Here is a 21,293-nt window from a genome sequence, read left to right as displayed (position 1 = left end):
ACCAACATGATTAGAAAAAAACAATAATAGGACTTGTTAAATATTAAAGTGCTTAATTACACTGTATTATTAGCACTATTAGAAACGGTTAATTGTGCTGTATGCAGCACGACATTTATTAACACAGTATATCTGTATGTTGGATACATGGTGCGATTGCAATCTATTGGGATAGAGGGTTGAAAGTGGCAAAATATATAGAATATATAATAAAGAGGGAGGAAAATAAATAATGAGAACTATAATATATAGGTTTTTATGTTATAGATGTAGAAAATTTAGAAGATATAAATTAGGCTGCGAGTGGAAATGAAAATGAATACTAAACTCATAAATGTGAAAGTAAACATTAATATGCAATGAAAATAAATAAGAATGAAAATGAAAATAAAAATAAAAAATAAATAAATATAAAAATAAAAATAAATATAAAAATAAAATAAAAATAAAAATATAATTAAAAATAAAAATAAAATTAAAATGAAAATAAAAATAAATATAAAAATAAAAATAAATAAAACTAAAATAAAAATAAATAAAAATAAAAATAAATGTAAATAAATATGAAAATGAAAATAAATATAAATGTAAAAATAAAATAAATAAAAATAAATATAAAAATGACAAAAAGATATATAAGTGGCTATATTCATAAAAAAAGGATTGAAAATGGTGTATTACATGAGAAGAGCCTGGATGGACAGTGTAAAATGGGCTGTGAGAAACGTGTTAAGAATGATAGTTGAGAAGCTCAGTCCGGATAGTTGTGTGTATAAACGGAGGGCAAGCATAGTGGGCTGTGGAGTGAAATAAAAGGGGGGAGAAAGGGGGGGGGAAGTATAGTTGGAAATGATGTGATTGAGAACTGAGTTGATGCACAACTGTTGTGATGGTGAAATCTTTAAAGTATGGGGACAGGTGAGAGAAGAAGAATGGACGTTAGTGGGGCAATGTGTGTGAGGTGATGTGAAGGATGGGGTGAGGGAGTGGGATTGGACGTGAGATTGAGAATAGAAATGGGGGAGCTGGTGCAAGTGAAAAAGAGTGAGGGGAGAGGGTTAGTGTGTATGTGGGGCGGAAATGAGTGATGGTGAAAGAAGGGCAAAGGGGAGGAAGGGACTGGATGATGGTGAATATTAGGTGTAGAAAAGTAAAGATGTGGCAGGTGATATGGAAAGAAGCAGTTGTGAAATGTACTGACTGAGAAGAATGGAGGAATGGCTAGGGTGTCGAATAATAGATGTGAAAGAAGAAAAGGGAAGAAGAAGAGAGAGAAGAGAAGAAGTGAGGAAAATCAGTGGCGCTATCTATAAACATGAAAACATTATTGAATTTGATTTGCTGGAAAGAGGAATATGATAAAAAAAAAAGTTACAGAAAAACACTGTAGTTGATATACTCATTGAGACCATTGGGAGCTAGAGTATTCAAACGGAAAGTCCATTCACTTTCTTTTTTCAGGAGTGTGGTCATAACATCTCCACCTCTAATTCTAACAGAGACCAACAAAGGATGAAGCAACTAACCACAGTCTCCAGACACTTTCTGCAACAACACTCCTGTTCTCCGCAGGATTTAAAAATATGTGGCCTAGAACAAGTTAAAATGGGAATTAGAGGTGGAGATGTTATGACCACACTCCTGAAAAAAGAAAGTGAATGGACTTTCCGTTTGAATACTCTAGCTCCCAATGGTCTCAATGAGTATATCAACTACAGTGTTTTTCTGTAACTTTTTTTTTTATCATATTCCTCTTTCCAGCAAATCAAATTCAATAATGTTTTCATGTTTATAGATAGCTCCACTGATTTTCCACACTTCTTCTCTTCTCTCTCTTCTTCTTCCCTTTTCTTCTTTCACACCTATTATTCGACACCCTAGCCGTTCCTCCATTCTTCTCAGTCAGTACATTTCACAACTGCTTCTTTCCATATCACCTGCCACATCTTTACTTTTTTACACCTAATATTCACCATCACCCAGTCCCTTCCTCCCCTTTGCCCTTCTTTCACCATCACTCATTTCCGCCCCACATACACACTAACCCTCTCCCCTCACTCTTTTTCACTTGCACCAGCTCCCCCATTTCTATTCTCCATCTCACGTCCAATCCCACTCCCTCACCCCATCCTTCACATCACCTCACACACATTGCCCCACTAACGTCCATTCTTCTTCTCTCACCTGTCCCCATACTTTAAAGATTTCACCATCACAACAGTTGTGCATCAACTCAGTTCTCAATCACATCATTTCCAACTATACTTCCCCCCCCACCCTTTCTCCCCCCTTTTTTTTCACTCCACAGCCCACTACGCTTGCCCTCCGTTTATACACACAACTATCCGGACTGAGCTTCTCAACTATCATTCTTAACACGTTTCTCACAGCCCATTTTACACTGTCCATCCAGGCTCTTCTCATGTAATACACCATTTTCAATCCTTTTTTATGAATATAGCCACTTATATATCTTAATTGTCATTTTTATATTCATTTTTATTTTTATTTATTTTATTTTTACATTTATATTTATTTTTATTTTCATATTTACTTACATTAATTTTTATTTTCATTTTTATTTTTATTTTTATTTTATATTTATAGTTATATTTATTTTTATATTTATTTTTATTTTTATTTATTTTTTATTTTTATATTTATTTTTATTATTAATTTTATTTTTATTTTCATTTTCATTCTTATTTATTTTCATTGCATATTAATGTTTACTTTCACATTTGAGTTTAGTATTCATTTTCATTTCCACTCGCAGCCTAATTTATATCTTCTAAATTTTCTACATCTATAACATAAAAACCTATAGATTATAGTTATTATTTATTTCCCTCCCTCTTTATTATATATTATATATATTTTGCCACTTTCAACCCTCTATCCCAATAGATTGCAATCGCACCATTTATCCAACATACAGATATACTGTGTTAATAAATGTCGTGCTGCATACAGCACAATTGACCGTTTCTAATAGTGCTAATAATACAGTGTAATTAAGCACTTTAATATTTAACAAGTCCTATTATTGTTTTTTTCTAATCATGTTGGTAAACATCTTCCCAAACATTATAATCTTCATATAATTTAGCTCTAATCACATTATGGTCATATGACCGCACAGGGAACATATATTCAGTCATAATAAATCTGCGTCTATATAACTCTGAGTAATTAATCAATTATTTAATCAATGATCACAAGCAATCAATTCATCAATCATCAGGACCCACCAGGTCCTTAAAAATCAGCATCAGAGAGCCAGGGAGCAGGCACTCCGTGAACAAGCTCCCCGAGCGAAACGTACGTCGTCACTTCCGGTTCCGGTATCCAAACTTCCGGTTGGCGGACCGCGGACACCGGCGTCTCTCTGCTGGACTCACCCTCTACTACGGACCTCTAGCGGCGGTCTCTAATGACCAAGGGGGGTATTTCACCCCTCCACCTAACAGTAGGATAAATCTTTCTGTTTGATGCTCCATCGGATTTAACACTTACACAAAACTGCATGCAATTTTTGTTGAAATAAGTTTTTCAGATACTGATGTGACTTTTCACCTATGCACAATATATTAACTCAAAATACATGTTAAACATGGCAACAATGGGACAGCATCAGGCTGGTCAGTAAGCCGCACTCTGGTCCAGGACTCATCCTCAATTTATTACCTTCATCATTATTTATTTTGATGCTACTATGATCTGGACTTAAAGAGCTCCCAGGTTTTCACCTAAAATTTCGATCTAGCAGTACTTAATATTTGGTTCCGGGCATTATTAAGCAGGATATATCCACCTGCGGTCAAACCACACTAAGTATGCCCAACCTCGTCTGATCTTGGAAGCCAAGCACTGTGGGCCAGGTCAGTACCTGGTTGGGAGACCACCAGAGAATACTTGGTACTGCAGGTATTTATATCCTAATTTAGAACATAGGACCCGGAGCCAAAGTACTGTTATTATTTACTATATCCACCTCAGATTGTGGAAGTAGACTCTTACTAATTATCAGGGTGAGCCCGGTTTGTTAGATAGAGAAATACCCCTCTCTTCCGGTATATTGTCATTGTTATCTTTATTATAAGTACACTTCATTTTTTCGGAAGAGGATAACCAATATAGCGTGCATACCATAATTGCAGTTTTTCTAACACTAGAGAGATATATACATATTTTTGCCAAACGGAGCCAGTCAGTTTGATTTGTATCACCTGATACAATCAACTATGCTTAAATCGGATAGATTAACCTTTTGATATAATTGAAAATATCCTTATCATTTTTCAGTTCCTTTTTGCCTTAGAGCCCCTATTTTTGAGGAATACTAATACAAGTTATATTTTAATATTACAATATTACATAATTCACAACAAAAGTGTGCCCCAGAAGAGACCTGTAGTCTTTCTTCTTTTTCTCTTTGGCTCCTGTACTATACAGGAACCATACATTTTCCTTATACTTGGGTCAGTATATGCGCCATCTTCATCGGATAAAGTATCCAAAACATGTGTGGATTTGTAAGGAAGTAATGACCCGCTTAAGATGAGCCCTTCGTTTCTTGGCGTACGAGGGTTAGAATTTTGCTTAGTCAAAGACTGATTTAATTGCTGTAACTGAAAGGACAGAGTATCTGCACATGGCGGATTAACTGCAGTGACGATATTGTGGCTGTAATATCGTCACTGCAGTGGTGGCGCAAGTCTAGTAACTAGCTTAGTCAGTAAATTAGAGAAAGTATAGAAACCCCAGCAGAGGAATCCTCAGCTGCTATGTTTTCCTCAGAGCAATCCGTGGCATCAGCACTTTATGGTGCAGGATCAGCCATGGATCGATCGTCCCGTTCAGCCGACATTATAGAAAAGCGTAACCTTAGGGCGTAAAAATACAATGTAAGCAGACAAATTACCTGACAAAAACCCGCTGTATAGTGTGACTGCAAGCAGAGCACAAATAGAAGATTTCAGAGGTATATGGTGACTGTAATACACAGAGAAAAAATAGGATTTTAATACCTACCGGTAAATCCTTTTCTCCTAGTCCGTAGAGGATGCTGGGGACTCCAAAATGATCATGGGGTATATACGGGATCCGCAGGAGACATGGGCACACTAAAAAGACTTTAACTGGGTGTGAACTGGCTCCTCCCTCTATGCCCCTCCCCCAGACCTCAGTTATAGGAACTGTGCCCAGGAGAGACGGACATTTCGAGAAAAAGATTTTTGTGAAACTAAAAGCGAGAAACATACCAGCCCACACCACAAACATACCGTACAACTGGATCAGCAGGAAACCAGATAACAGCATGAACTAACAACAGCAACAAGCTGAATATAACTGATACACAAACCTCGTGTAACCGAAAATAACCAGTATCAATACAACTGCAAAGAACAGTCCGCACTGGGATGGGCGCCCAGCATCCTCTACGGACTAGGAGAAAAGGATTTACCGGTAGGTATTAAAATCCTATTTTCTCTTACGTCCTAGAGGATGCTGGGGACTCCAAAAGGACCATGGGGTCTATACCAAAGCTCCAGACCGGGCGGGAGAGTGCGGACGACTCTGCAGCACCGATTGAGCAAACATGAGGTCCTCATCAGCCAGGGTATCAAACTTGTAGAACTTAGCAAAAGTGTTTGAACCCGACCATGTAGCTGCTCGGCAAAGTTGAAGTGCCGAGACCCCTTGGGCAGCTGCCCAAGACGAGCCCACCTTCCTGGTAGAATGGGCCTTTACTGACTTCGGCAACCGTAGCCCAGCCGAAGAATGAGCGTGCTGAATCGTATTACAAATCCAGCGTGCGATAGTCTGCTTAGAAGCAGGATTTCCAATCTTGTTGGAAGCATACAGGACAAACAGAGCCTCTGTTTTCCTAGTAAGAGCCGTTCTGGCGACATAAATTTTCAAAGCTCTTACAACATCAAGAGATTTTGGGACTGCCACAGCATCCGTAGCTACTGGTACCACAATAGGTTGATTTATGTGAAACGAAGAAACCACCTTCAGCAGAAATTGTGGACGAGTCCTCAATTCCGCTCTATCCACATGAAAAATCAAATATGGGCTCTTGCGAGACAAAGCCACCAATTCTGACACTCGTCTGGCAGACGCCAAAGCCAAAAGCATGACCACTTTCCAAGTGAGAAACTTTAACTCAACCTTACGCAAAGGTTCAAACCAGTGAGACATAAGAAACTTCAACACCACTTCAAGATCCCACGGTGCCACGGGTAGCACAAATGGAGGATGGATATGCAGCACTCCCTTCACGAAAGTCTGAACTTCTGGAAGGCCGGACAATTCTTTTTGAAAGGAAATAGATAAAGCCGAAATCTGCACTTTGATGGCACCCAATTTCAGGCCTGCATCCACGCCTGCCTGCAAAATATGGAGGAAACGACCCAAGTGAAACTCCTCCGCAGGAGCTGCTTTGGTTTCACACCACAACACATACTTTCTCCAAATACGGTGATAATGTTTCGCCGTGACCTCCTTCCTAGCCTTAAGGAGAGTGGGGATGACCTCCCCGGGAATACCCTTCCGAGCTAGGATTTTGCGTTCAACTTCCACGCCGTCAAACGCAGCAAGTCCAGAAACACGCAGGGCTACTGCATTAACAGGTCCTCTCTTAGAGGAAGCGGCCAGGGATCTTCCACTAGTAATTCCTGAAGATCCGGATACCAGGCCCCCCCGTGGCCAATCTGGAGCGATGGGTATAGCCTGAACCCTTGTTCATCTTATGATCCTCAACACCTTTGGAATGAGAGGAAGCGGAGGGAACACATACACCGACTGAAGCACCCACGGAGTTACCAGGGCGTCCACCGCCCAGGCTTGGTGGTCCCTCGACCTGGAACAATACTTCGAAAGCTTCATGTTGAGGCGAGACACCATCATGTCTATCAGAGGAATTCCCCAATGCCTTGTCACTTCTGCAAATACCTCTTTATGAAGAGCCCACTCTCCTGGATGGAGATTGTGTCCGCTGAGGAAGTCTGCTTCCCAGTTGTCCACGCCCGGGAGGAAGACTGCTGACAGAGCGCTCACGTGCTGTTCCGCCCAGCGGAGAATTCTCGTGGCTTCCGCCATTGCCGCCCTGCTCCTTGTTCCGCCTTGGCGGTTTATGTACGCCATCGCTATTATGTTGTCCGACTGGATCAGGACAGGGAGACCCTGAAGAAGGTTCTTCGCTTGCAGAAGGCCGTTGTAAATGGCTCTTAACTCGAGAACATTTATGTGGAGATAAGATTCTTGGCTTGACCATTTTCCCTGGAAACTTCTTCCCTGCGTGACTGCGCCCCAGCCTCGGAGACTTGCATCTGTGGTCAGCCGGACCTAGTCCTGGATTCCGAACCGGCATCCCTCAAGAAGGTGAGAGCCTTGCAGCCACCACAGGAGAGAAATCCTGGCCCTAGAAGATAGACTTATTTTCCGGTGCATGTGGTGAGACCGGGACCATTTGTTCAGCAGATCCCACTGAAAGACCCGGGCATTAAACCTGCCAAACGGAATGGCTTAGTAAGCCGCAACCATCTTCCCTAGCACTCGAGTGTATTGATGAATTGACACTCTTGTCGGTCTCAGAAGCTCCTTGACCATGGTCTGTATTTCCAGAGCTTTGTCCTCCGGAAGAAACACTCTCTGTAGCTCCGTGTCTAGGATAATGCCCAGGAAGGGCAGCCGAGTTGTCGGAATCAACTGAGACTTTGGCAAATTTAGAATCCAACCGTGATGTCGCAGAACAGACAGGCAGAGTTCCACATTTCTTAGCAATTGTTCTTTTGATCTCGCCTTTATCAGGAGATCGTCCAAGTACGGTAAAATTGTGACCCCTTGCTTGCGAAGGAGTACCATCATTTCTGCCATAACCTTGGTGAAAACCCTCGGGGCCGTGAAAAGCCCAAACGGCAACGTCTGAAATTGGTAATGACAATCCTGCACCACAAATCTCAGGAAGGCCTGATGAGTAGGATATATCGGGACGTGTAAGTAGGCATCCTTTATGTCGACTGACGCCATAAAATCCCCCCCTTCTAAACTGGAAATCACAGCTCGAAGAGATTCCATCTTGACCTTGAAAGTTTTCAAGTATGGATTGAGGAATTTTAGGTTCAGAATCGGTCTGACCGAGCTTCGGGACCACAAAGAGGCTCGAATAGAACCCTTCCCCCCCCCCGCTGGGACGGGGGAACCGGCACAATGACCCTCTGTTGACACAGCTTTTGTATCGCAGCATTTACCATGACTCTTTCCGGAAGAGAAACTGGAAAAGCCGACTTGAAAAAGCGGCGGGGCGGGGGGGGCATCTCCTGAAACTCCAGTTTGTACCCTTGGGACACTATGTCTAGGATCCAAGGATCCAGGGCAGATTGAAACCAGACCTGACTGAAGAATCGGAGACGGCCCCCCACCAGCACGGACTGCCGCAGGGGAGCCCCAGCCTCATGCGGTGGACTTGGTAGAGGCAGGGGAGGACTTTTGGTCTTGGGCGCCTGACACTGCAGGCGACCTCTTTCCCCTTCCTCTACCCTTTGAAGCGAGGAAGGACAAACCCCTACCTCTTTTGTATTTATTAGGCCGAAAGGACTGCATCTGCTGATGGGGCGCCTTTTTCTGTTGTGTGGGAACATAAGGAAGAAAAGATGACTTACCCGCAGTAGCGGTAGACACCAGGTCAGCAAGGCCGTCACCAAACAAGACACTACCTTTAAAGGGGAGAGCTTCCATATTTTTCTTGGAGTCGGCATCAGCATTCCATTGATGAGTCCACAGCGCCCTCCTGGCCGAGACCACCATGGCATTGGCTCTGGATCCCAAGAGGCCAACATCCCTCGACGCATCCTAGAGGTAATCTGCAGCGTCCTTGATATAACCAAGAGTAAAAAGAATGTTATCCTTATCAAGGGTATCCATATCAGAAGCCAAATTATCAGCCCACTTAGCAATAGCACTACTCACCCATACCGACTCCACAGCAGGTCTGAGCAATGCACCAGTATTAACGAAAATGGGCTTCAATGTCGTCTCCAGCTTGCGATCCGCCGGATCCTTGAGAGCAGCCGTGTCAGGGGACGGAAGCGCCATCTTCTTGGACAATCGGGATAGAGCCTTGTCGACATTGGGAGACGACTTCCATTTCTCCCTGTCATCAGAGGGGAAAGGATATGCCATAAAAATTCTCTTGGGAATCTGCCACCTCTTGTCCGGCGACTCCCAAGCCTTTTCACAAAGAGCATTCATTTCATGAGAGGGGGGAAACTTCACCTCAGGCTTTTTCCCTTTAAATAAGCAAACCCTTGTGTCTGGAATGGCAGGTTCCTCAGAGATATGTAAAACATCTTTAATAGCCACAATCATGTACTGAATACACCTAACTACACTTGGGTGTAAAGTAGCCTCATTGAAATCGACATCGGAATCAGAGTCTGTGTCGGTATCTTTATCTACCATCTGGGTAAATTAACGTTTCTGTGACCCCGAGGGGGTCTGTACCTGAGACAAAGCGTCCTCCATGGATTTCCTCCATGTTTGTGTCTGAGAATCAGATTTATACAGCCTTTTAGACAATAAAGCCACATTTGCATTCAGTGTACTCAACATATTCACCCAATCAGCAGTCGGCTGTGCTGACAGTCATTCCCAAATCCTTTTCTGCGCCCCCAGTAACTTCCTCCGGGGAGGAACCCTCAGCCTCAGACATGTCGACACGTAGTACCGACACACCTACACTCACACTGGCCAAATCAAGGGGACAGACCCACAGGGAAGCCTGGAGAGAGATACACAGAGGAAGTATGCCAGCTCACACCCCAGCGCCCATATACTACAAAGCAAGAATATATGTTGTTAGCGCTGCTATATAATAATCAAAAAGCACCAAATAGCATGTGCCCCCCCCAACTGTTTAGCTCCCTTTTACTTGGAAGGAGCTTGGAGGTCCGGGCCAGCGTCTCTGCAGCGGTTGTGGAGAGAGAAAATGGCGCTGGTGAGCTGTGCAGCTAAGCCCAGCCCCTTCCCGGCGCGCTGTAGTCCCGCTAAAATTAGATTTTTTTTTTATCCTGGCGGAGGTATCGTATACGGTGCCCGGGCACTGAATATGCCTTCTGCCAGCTAAATTTGACCCCAGTAACTGCTGCCCAGGGCGCTCCCCACCAACGCCCTGCACCCTGTAAGTGCCGTTGGTGAAGTGTGTGGGAGCATGGAGCGCAGCGCTGTACCGTTACTGAAGTCTTCTGCCATCTGACGTCTTCTGATCTTCTAATACTCATCCGGCTTCTTTCTTCTGGCTTCTGTGAGGGGGGTGACGGTGCGGCTCCGGGAACAAGCAGCTAGGCGAACCAAGTGATCGAACCCTCTGGAGCTAATGGTGTCCAGTAGCCTAAGAAGCAAAGCCCTTAACTAAGAAGAAGTAGGTCTGACATCTCTCCCCTCAGTCCCTCGATGCAGGGAGCCTGTAGCCAGCAGGTCTCCCTGAAAATAAAAAACCTAACAAAGTATTTTCCAGAGAAACTCAGTAGAGCTCCCCTAGTGTGTGTCCAGTCAATCCTGGGCACAGAGTCTAACTGAGGTCTGGGGGAGGGGCATAGAGGGAGGAGCCAGTTCACACCCAGTTAAAGTCTTTTTAGTGTGCCCATGTCTCCTGCGGATCCCGTCTATACCCCATGGTCCTTTTGGAGTCCCCAGCATCCTCTAGGACGTAAGAGAAATACCAAAATAGTATATCCTGTGAAACACTATATTATATGAGAACCCTGATGCACTTAGCCCCCTTCAGGGTACAGAATATAGGGATAGCAAAATGTGTGAGATACACGGGATAGAGACCACACAGCAGCTATTGGCACACACAGTCACATTTACAATGCAGAAATTATTACAAACAACAATAAAACGGCACTGGACTAGCTAGCTGTTAGCTGCCTGCACTGCAGGCACCAACTTACAAACTGAGCTCCAGTGCCTGGAGGCGGGGATATAGAGGAGGCGGCACTAAGCATCCTGGGAAAAGTCAAAGCTTTTAGCCTGTTGGTGCCTCGGATCAAGATCCAACTCTACACCTTGATGTAATTCCCTGTGGAATCACAGTGTACCCTGCTGCAGAAATGATATCATAGCCCTGCCTCAGGCTCCTCGGCATAATACATAAATACCCTCATGGCAATTCCACCCCAACACAATCGCATATACCCCAACCACTCCCCTCTCTCACATATATCCAGCCCTAGCCACATCCCTCTCAAACATATATCTCAGCTCAACATATACCTCACACACACATACATCAAGGTCAGCCCCGGATACTGCACCCTTACATACACGCACCCAAGTCAACTAACTCTCACACACATATACTCAGCCCTGTCCCATCCACCTTCTTTTCACACATATATACTCCATACACCTGACTCTCACACATAAGCTCAGCCAGAGATCCCACTAGTTTGCTATTGTCCTGCAGATATAATGTTGCCTTCTACAAGACCAACAATTGACTCCGCACTAAAAGCCTGATTCATACCCGATCGTTTTCGTTCAGCGGGCGATCAGGTCATACCTGTGCATGTGTATGCACCGCAATACGAATGTGTGTCGGCAAAAAACGGGTATCGCCGGTCAACAACAGAATGGTGCGAAACTTCCGATCACACGGGTGTTCACAAGGTGATTGACAGGAAGAGGCCATTTGTGGGTGGCAGCTGACCGTTTACTGGGAGTGTTTGGAAAAACGCAGGCGTGCCTAAGTGTTTTCAGGAATAGTGTCTGAGGCCCCAATCAGCCCTTTGTGATCGCGCTGTAGGAGGAAGTTCTGTGCTGTTTAGAGACTGCACACAGTGGATTTTTGCAGCTCGGCGTACACATGCAATCGCACAATTCCACAGCGAATTTAGACTCCCCCTGGGTGCGCCAACTATCTGAACGCAGGACAGCAAAGTTAGCAGCCCAGTGATCAGGTCTGCATCACCCCCTATGCTTAAAGTATAATGTGATATAGTTACAGAGACCAACACTATAAATAGGAAAATCCCTCAGGAAAAATTAACTGAATGTGTTGGTGATACTCCCTAGAGTCAGTACGTTATAGCAATGTGAAAGACAGACAGAAGACTCTGTAGGACACTCTTAAGAATGTTTTATGTATTGGTTAAAACTTAACATAAATATCAAACAATAAATATAGGTTTGGGACACACAGATTATCTAAGAACTTATGGACATGAGTAATGCTCTTCTCAGAGAGAAAAAATAGGAATTTTAATACCTACCGGTAATTCCTTTTCTACTAGTCCGTAGTGGATACTGGGGTCTTGAACTTTAGTTCCATGGGGTATAGATTGGGTCCATTGGAGCCTGGCACTTTAAAACTTTATGTGTGTGTTGGCTTCACCCCTCTATGCCCCCCTATCAGACTCAGTATGGGAAAACTGTGCCCAAGGAGACAAACATAATATCAGAGAACAATACAACAGCGGTCAGGCAACAAGTCAACACACAACCATGAACAAAAGGAGGGTGCTAGCCAGGACAGAGGATAGCAACACCAACCTAACCCGGATAGCACGGCTATCCCAACAACATAATTGGACTGCAACGTTGGTCAAACCAAATACTTACGTAAGTAAGCAGGAATGAAGCACTGAGGCAGGTGTTACGTTCACTGTACTTGGTACCCAAGACACAGGGTGGATGAGCTCAGAATAGAGGAACGTGATGCTGCAGTATGAGCCGAGTTCAGCAGCAACCGCTATGGTAACCCTGACTCCTTTGTCTTCCCCACGTGGTCGGTCTACGCCTGCGAGACTATGGTTTCTTGGGCCCACGGCAGCCGCGTTTGACGGACGGATTACGTCTGCCTGACTCTGATGCCCCCCGGTCTTAGTCGGTGACAAGGCGTAAACCGAGACAGAGAGAGAACAAGGGGAAACCCTAACTAAGACAGAAACACAAAGAAAGGGGAAACTACTGAACACTACAACAAATGTATGTGCGGCGCAGCCGCCAAGATAAACCGTAACAAAAGCAACGTTGCCCAAACGCCAAACACAATACCATCGTATTTCGGCGAGGATAGCAATGGCGAAAACCTAAGCAGAAAACACCAAAGCAAGAAAGAGAGAATAATACGGCCACGGCCGTATGGTGCGGCAGAGCCGCTACTCACGACACCGGTAAAGGAGCACGCAGATGAACAGGAACCCCAAGGCTGCAGATACTGGGACACAAGACTGGAAAGCTGGACAGACTCCAACGAACAGGCTCTGGACACCAGTACTCAGGACACAGGATCACAGGACAGGAACGCTCCATGGCAGGAAGCAGCTCCACAAGAAGCTATCACCGGCGGGGCTGCCTTGGTCTGGCTCCATTAAAAAGCCTTACAGACCAATCAGGCAGCCCAGCCCCTGGGTCTTGATTGCGCCAGCTGCCCCTGGGCGTGCGGCGCACAGCGTCCCGGCTGCTTAGCAACCGCCCGTACCGATGTGTAGGGCGGCCCTGGTTGCCATGCAACCAGCCGGGGAGCCAGGGGCGGAAGTGACGCGCCTGCCCGTTGCCTAGCAACGGCTGGGCGCCGGCGCAACCCGCCGCTGACAGCGGGCACCCAGTATCCACTATGGACTAGGAAAAAAGGAATTACCAGTAGGTATTAAAATTAATATTTTCTCTTACAAGACTGGGGTCTTGTACTACCATGGGGAAGTCCCAAAGCTTCCAAATGGGTGGGAGATTGCTGAGACCCCTGTATAACCGCCTGACCAAACTGAAGGTCATCCTTGGCCAAGGTATCGAACCTATAGAATTTAACTAACGTGATCGAACCAGACCAAGTAGCAGCTCGGCACAATTGTAGGGCTGATATACTCCAGGCAGCCGCCCAGGAAGAGCCCACCGACCTCGTTGAGAGCCGCTGAAGTATAGGTCTGTTGAATGGTCAAACGGAGCTAACAGGCAATAGATTGCTTAGAAGCTGGCCAACCAATCTTGGAGGCATCATAAAGGACAAACAGCAAGTCAGATTTCCGATGACGGGTGGTCCTTTAGACATAAACCTTCAGAGCCCTGACCACATCCAAGGACTCAGGACCAACGGAAGCGTCAGATAACACCGGAACCACAATAGGCTGATTCACATGAAAAGCTGACACCACTTTAGGCAAAACTGAGGACGAGTACCAAGTTCCACGCTGTCTTCATGAAAAATCAAATAAGGGCTCTTACAGCATAAAGCCGCTAACAGAGACACGTCTGGCAGACGCCAATGTCAATAACATTACCATCTTCCAGGTGAGAAATTTTAACTCCACCCTATGTAAGGGTTCAAACCAATCCGATTGGAGAAAGGACAGAACCACACTGAGGTCCCACAGAGCCATGGGAGGTACAAAGAGCAGTTGCATATGAAGAAGATCCTTCAGAAAAGTCTGTACTTCTGGTAACATGGCAAGTTGTTTCTGGAAGAAAATAGAGCGCGCCGAAATCTGAACTTTGATGGATCCGAAAAGTAAGCCCATATCCACTTCCGCTTGCAGGAAAAGTAGAAACAACCAATTCTAAGTTCCACAGGAGAAACATTTCTACTTTCACACCAGGAAACATAATTTTTCCAGATACAATGATAATGTTTTGACGTAACCATCTTCCTGGCCAGAACCATGGTGGAAATAACCCTGGAGGGAAGACCCTTTCTCACTAGAATCTCCCTCTCAACTTTCAAGCTGTCAAACGTAGCTGCTGTAAGTCTGGATAGATTAATGGACCTTCCTGATGATCGTCTTGAAATGGCAGAGGCCAGGGATCCTCCAGAGACATGGCCGAGAGGTTCAAGTACCACGTCCGTCGAGGCCAATCTGGGGCAATTAGAATTGCCTGAACGCTTTCTCTTCTTAGCCTTTTTAGCACCCTTGGGATCAGCGGAAGAGGAGGGAACAGGTACACAAACTGGTACGTCCACGGTGTCGTCAGCGCGTCTATTGCTACAGCCTGTGGATCCCTCGTTCTGGAACAGTAACGGAATAGCTTCTTGTTGAGACGAGAAGCCATCAGATCTATCTGCGAATAGCCCCACCAGCGAGCTAACTGTTGAAACACCAGGGGATGTAGGCCCCATTCCCACGGATAGAGGTCATGCCTGCTGATGAAGTCTGCTTCCCAGTTGTCCACTCCTGAAATGAATATGGCCAAGATTGCCCTTGCGTTGGCCTCCACCCAGAGGAGGATTTTTGATACCTCTCGCATCGCCACTCTGCTTCTTATTCCTCCTTGTCGGTTTATGTACCCCACCGCCGTGGCGTTGTCCGATTGAAACTGGATTGCCTGACCCTTCAGGAGATGGGAGGCTTGTAGAAGAGCATTGTAAATTGCCCTGAGTTCCAGGATGTTTAAAGAGGAGAGGAATTTGAAGCCACCATAATAGAGAAATACTGGCATTCGGAGATAGGGTCACTTCCTGATGCATGAGAAGGTGAGACCCCGACCATTTGTCTAGCAGATCCAGATCCAGCTGAAATGGCCGGGCAGAAAACCTTCTGTATTGGATTGCCTCATTTAGCAGCCACCATCTTGCCCAGTATTCAGATGCAAAAGATGTATGGACACCCTGCGAGGACTGAGCAACAAGTGGACCATAGCCTGGATAGGCAAGGCTTTGTCCATTGGGAGAAACACCGTTTAAGATACCATATCCAGTATCATTCCCAGGAACTGAAGATGCTGGGTCGGTTCCAGGTGAGATTTCTGACAATTTAGGATCCACCCATGATCCGTGAGTAGGCGAGTAGTCAGATCGATGCTGTGCAGTAGATGCTCCCTGGACACAGCCTTTATTAGAAGATCATCCAAATAGGGACCTATGTTCACTCCCATCCTGCGCAGCTGCAGCATCATCTCCACCATGACCTTGGTGAAGACCCTCGGAGCTGTGGATAATCCAAAGGGTAAGGCCTGAAACTGGAAATGGTCGTCAAAGATGGCAAACCTGTGGTAAGCCTGATGAGGGGGCCACATGGGAATGTGTAGGTAAGCATCCTTGACATCCAGAGACACCAGGAACTCCCCCTCCTCCAGAGTGGACACCACCTCCCGCAGGAACTCCATCTTAAATTTGAACACCCGCAAATACCCGCAGAGACTTCAGGTTCAAGATGGGGCGCACCGAACCGTCTGGGTCGGGAATGACAAAAAGACAGGAGTAAAAACCCCTGTTGCGTAATGGAGGAGGTACAGGAACTAACACTCCTGTTTTCTAAAGTTTTTGAATAGCCTCTTGCAAGGTAACTATTGCTGCAGTAAAAGCTGGTTAGCCCGACTTGAAAAACCTGTGAGGAGGGAGTGATTGCAATTCCAGCCGGTATCCATGGGAATGAGTTCCCTCACCCAAGGATCCCGGCAGGACTCCGCACATACGTGGGTGAAGTGTTGAAGGCGAGCACCTACCTGTAAGTCAGAAATATTGGATCAATTCCGCACAAGTATCCAAAGAGCAAATAACATTCAGATATTCTTGGGTTCCTTTTTATTTATGTATATATCATAATATTTTTTATGTCTGGGCTGTATTGCATATACGGTCTGTGCCATTTCTGTTACAATCACTCTATTGCTCAGTCTCCTCATGTTGCAACAATTGATCAGTTGTTTAAATATTAAGTTACTATTTGAAGAATACTCTCTTTCAACAAGAACTTATTTTTCATTTATTAATCTCATATGTAATTTCTACTGTCCTATAGCAGTGTCAGCTCTAATAGTCCTATTTCTATTGGGAGGATGATTCACCAGTATGGTTTTTAGTCTATATATAGGTGTATCCACAGTTTATTCCCAATAGCCTTTGTTTATGATCTTTTTATGATCACTAAATGAGGCTGGTCATACCCATGTATATTTCAACCATATTATGACCAGGCTGTACAGTGTTATGTGTGGTCTGATGTGATTGTGGTATGATTATTATTTAACATTTATTCTCCCGCCCGTTTGGAAGCTTTAGGACTTCCCCATGGTACTAAAGTACAAGACCCCAGTCTTGTAAGAGAAAATAGGAATTTTAATACCTACGGGTAATTCCTTTTCTCCTAGTCCATAGTGGATACTGGGCGCCTGCTGTAAGTGACGGGACGCGCCAGCTCCCAGCCATTGCTAGGCAACAGGCCGGCGCATCACTTCCACCTCTGGGTCCCCGTCTGGTTGCATGGCATCCAGGGACGCCAGGCGGCCACCCTGCCCAGCGGTCCCCGGAGGTTGCTAAGCAGCCGGGACGCTGTGCGCCGCGCATCCAGGGGTAGCTGGCGCAATCAAGACCCAGGGGCTGGGCTGCCTGATTGGTCTGTAAGGCTTTTTAATGGAGCCAGACCAAGGCAGCCCCGCCGGTGATAGCTTCTTGTGGAGCTGCCTCCTGCCATGGAGTGTTCCTGTCCTATGATCCTGTATCCTGAGTCCTGGTGTCCGGAGCCTGTTCGTTGGAATCTGTCCAGCTTTCCAGTCCTGTGTCCCAGTATCTGCAGCCTTGGGGTACCTGTTCATCTGCGTACACCTTTACCGGTGTCGTGAGTAGCAGCTCTGACGCACCATACGGCCTTGGCCGTATTATTCTCTCTGTCTTGCTTTGGTGTTTTCTGCTTTAGTTTTCGTCACTGCTATCCTACCGAAATACGACGGTGTCGTGTTTGGCGTTTGGGTAACGTTGCTTTTGTTATGTTTTTTCTTGGCGGCCGCGCCGCACATACATTTGTTGTAGTGTTCAGTAGTTTCCCCTTTCTTTGTGTTTCTGTCTTAGTTAGGGTTTCCCCTTGTTCTCTCTCGGTCTCGGTTTACGACTTGTCACCTACTAAGACCGGGGGGCATCGGAGTCAGGCAGACCTAATCCGTCCGTCAAACGCGGCTGCCGTGGGCCCAAGAAACCATAGTCTCGCTGGCGTAGACTGACCACGTGGGGGAGACAACGGAGTCAGGGTTTACCATGGTTCAATCTCTTTCTGCAAGGTACACTGGATTTCACAGGGAATACATTGGGGGTGTACAGTTGGATCTTGATCCAAGGCACCAACAGGGTAAAGCTTTTGACTGTTCCCAGGATGCACTGCACCGTCTCCTCTATATCCCCACCTCCAGGCACTGGAGCTCAGTTTCGTTAACCAGTCCAATGCAGCAACAGGTAAAATAGAGATGGTAGATGTTAGCCACATAGAACCACATTCTCACGACAGGAGAAGGTACCAGTGGCTAATGCCATACAAACCCAAAGAAGCTAAGTGCGTCTGGGTTGGCGCCCTGTGGAATCCAGTGAACCTCGCAGAAAGAGGTTACCATAAATCTCCTTTTCTGCAGTGGGTTACACTGGGATTCCACAGGGAATACATCGGGGATGTCCTAAAGCAGTTCCTCATGGGAGGGGACACACTGTAGCGGGCACAAGAACCCAGCGTCCAAAGGAAGCATCCTGGGAGGCAGAAGTATCAAAGGCATAGAACCTTATGAACAAGTTCACTGAGGACCACGTAGCCGCCTTGCACAATTTTTTGGGGGGAATAGCAGCAGGGGCTGGGAGCCACGCCTGCGCATAAGCTTGTGCAATCACCATTCTAATCCATCTGGCCAAAGTTTGCTTATTCGCAGGCCAGCCACGTTTGTGAAAACCAAAAAGGACAAAAAGAGAGTCAGACCTCCTGATAGAGGCAGACCTCTCCACACAGATACAGAGAGCCCGTACTACATCCAAAGACCGCTATTTGGAGGACAAACCAGGAAAGATAAAGGCCGGAATCACAATCTCCTTATTAAGGTGTAAAGATGACACCACCTTAGGCAGATAACCAGGGCAAGTTCTAAGAACTGCACGGTCACGGTGAAAAATCAAAAAGGGTGAATGACAAGACAAAGCACTTAAGTCCGACACCCTCCTAGCAGAGGCAATAACCAACAGAAAAACAACCTTAAGCGTAAGACATTTAAGGTCCACAGACTCAAGAGGTTCAAATGGAGACTCTTGCAGGGCATTAATAACTACCAACAGATCCCATGGAGCCACAGGAGGGACATTGGGAGGCTGAATCCATAGAACACCCTTAGTGAAAGTGTGAACGTCAGGAAGAGATGCAATCTTTCCCTGAAACCACACCGACAAGGCAGATATATGAACCTTGAGGGAGGCCAAGCGAATGCCTAAATCCAGGCCTTGTTGCAGAAAAGCCAAAAGTCTGGCAGTTCTGAACTTATATGCATCATAATTCTTATTAGCACACCAGGTGAAGTAAGAATTCCAGACCCTATAATAGATCTGAGTCAAAGCCGGTTTACAGGTTTTCAACATAGTTTGAATGACCGCCTCAGAGAATCCTTTGGCCCTCAGGAGTGAAGCTTCAACAGCCACGCCGTCAAAGACAGTCTGGCCAGGTCCAGGTAGACACAAGGGCCCAGAACGAGGAGGTCTGGGCGGTGAGGAAGTAGAAGAGGACGCTCTATCGAGAGACCCTGCAGGTCTGAAAACCAATGCCGTCTGGGCCACGCTTGAGCGATCAGAAGTAGTAGTCCTCCTTCTTGCTTGAACAACCGAATTACCCTGGGCAGGAGAGACAAAGGAGGGAACAGGTATGGCAGACGAAAGTTCCATGGAATTGCTAGTGCGTCCACAAACGCTGCTTAAGAATCTCTTGTCCTTGCTCCGAAGACCGGAAGCTTGCGATTGTGTCGAGACGCCATCAGGTCTACATCTGGTAGGCCCCACTTGTCCACTAGGAGTTGAAAGACTTCCAGATGAAGACTCCACTCTCTAGCGTGTACGTCCTGACTTAGGAAGTCCTCTTCCCAGTTGAGGACCCCCGGAATGAACACTGCCGATATGGCTAGCAGATGGCGTTCCGCCCATTGGAGGATCTTTGACACTTCCATTATTGACATGCGACTTCGAGTGCCGCCTTGTTGATTTATGTACACCACCGTGGTGGCGTTGTCTGACTGTACTTGAATAGAACAAGAAAAAGGGACAGAGAAGATTGTCTCTTAGTTGGCGCACAAAGAGAAAAAAGGGTTTTGATTAATTTTAATAAATATAAAATATAACTTTTATTATCAACCAATAAAAAAGGGTGATGTGAAATATATGAAAAAGTTTTGACTAATGAAATATATCTTTATTAATTATAATAAATAAAATTGTATTAAATTGTATTCACTGTGTGTGATTAATCCTTATACTCTATATAGAAAAAATAGGATTTTGGTACTTACCAGGTAAATCCTTTTCTTTGAATCCATAGGGGGCACTGGAGTACTCTTGGGATATGGACGGCTTCCACAGGAAGTAGGCACTGAATAAATTAATTTTGGAACTATACCTCACCTCCATATCCCTGAGTACCTCAGTGTTTTTTACTGAGCCGAACAGGTGCGATAGAGAGGTTGACAATGGAGCATTACATATAACATAACGGACAACAATAAAGTTGACCCAACATTACTGAGAACTAAACAGTTGACACCATAACTTGTTAATCTGAACCAGTCGGTGAAAGTGTGTTACCATAAGATCTACTGAACCTACCCCAAACCAGGTAAACTGCTCTGGGTGGGCGTCCAGTGCCCCCTATGGATTCAAAGAAAAGGATTTATCTGGTAAGTACCAAAATCCTATTTTCTTTTTCATCCACTAGGGGTCACTGGAGTACTCTTGGGACGTACCAAAGTTTCCCCCGCGGGCGGGAGAGCTGTTTGGCACCTGTAACACTAGGCGGCCAAAGCTAGATGCTGATGCCGCAAACGTATCAAACTTGTAGAGGCGCACAAACGTGTGCACCGAAGACCATGTAGCCGCCCGGCAAAGCTGTGTCGTAGAAGCTCCACGACTCGCTGACCATGATGTTCCCACAGCACGTGTGGAATGAGCGGTTATCGATGCAGGCGGCTGTAACCTAGCATGAAGGTAAGTCTGACGTATGGTCACTTTAATCCAACTGGATAAGGTTTGCCTAGAAGCTGGCCAACCCATCTTGGCAGCATCATAGAGAGCAAACAACGTATCCGTCTTACGAACGGTCGACGTTCGGGATACATAAATGCGTAATGCGCGTACCACATCCAACCTACCAGAGTCTCCTGTTAACATAGGAACTACTATTGGTTGATTGATGTGAAAAGATGACACAACCTTTGGTAGAAAAGCAGAATTCGCTCGGAATTCCGCTCTGTCATCATGAAACACTAAATACGGTGGTTTGCACGACAAAGCACCCAATCTGAAACACGCCTTGTTGACGCTAAGGCTAAAAGAAACATTATTTTCCCAA

General features: G+C 45.5%; 1 protein-coding gene and 1 pseudogene across 2 annotated transcripts in view; one reads left to right on the top strand and one right to left on the bottom strand.

Annotated features, from left to right (window-relative positions):
• SLC12A4 (solute carrier family 12 member 4) overlaps positions 1-21,293 on the bottom strand; it is a 939,289-nt gene that overhangs the window by 635,408 nt on the left and 282,588 nt on the right. The gene's annotated exons all lie outside the window — the stretch shown is intronic.
• On the top strand, positions 3,813-3,930 carry LOC134971545 (5S ribosomal RNA; annotated as a pseudogene).

The sequence above is a fragment of the Pseudophryne corroboree genome, chromosome 11 (assembly GCF_028390025.1).
Source record: "Pseudophryne corroboree isolate aPseCor3 chromosome 11, aPseCor3.hap2, whole genome shotgun sequence".
NCBI lineage: Eukaryota > Metazoa > Chordata > Amphibia > Anura > Myobatrachidae > Pseudophryne > Pseudophryne corroboree.
This window is presented reverse-complemented; position numbering and strand designations above follow the sequence as displayed.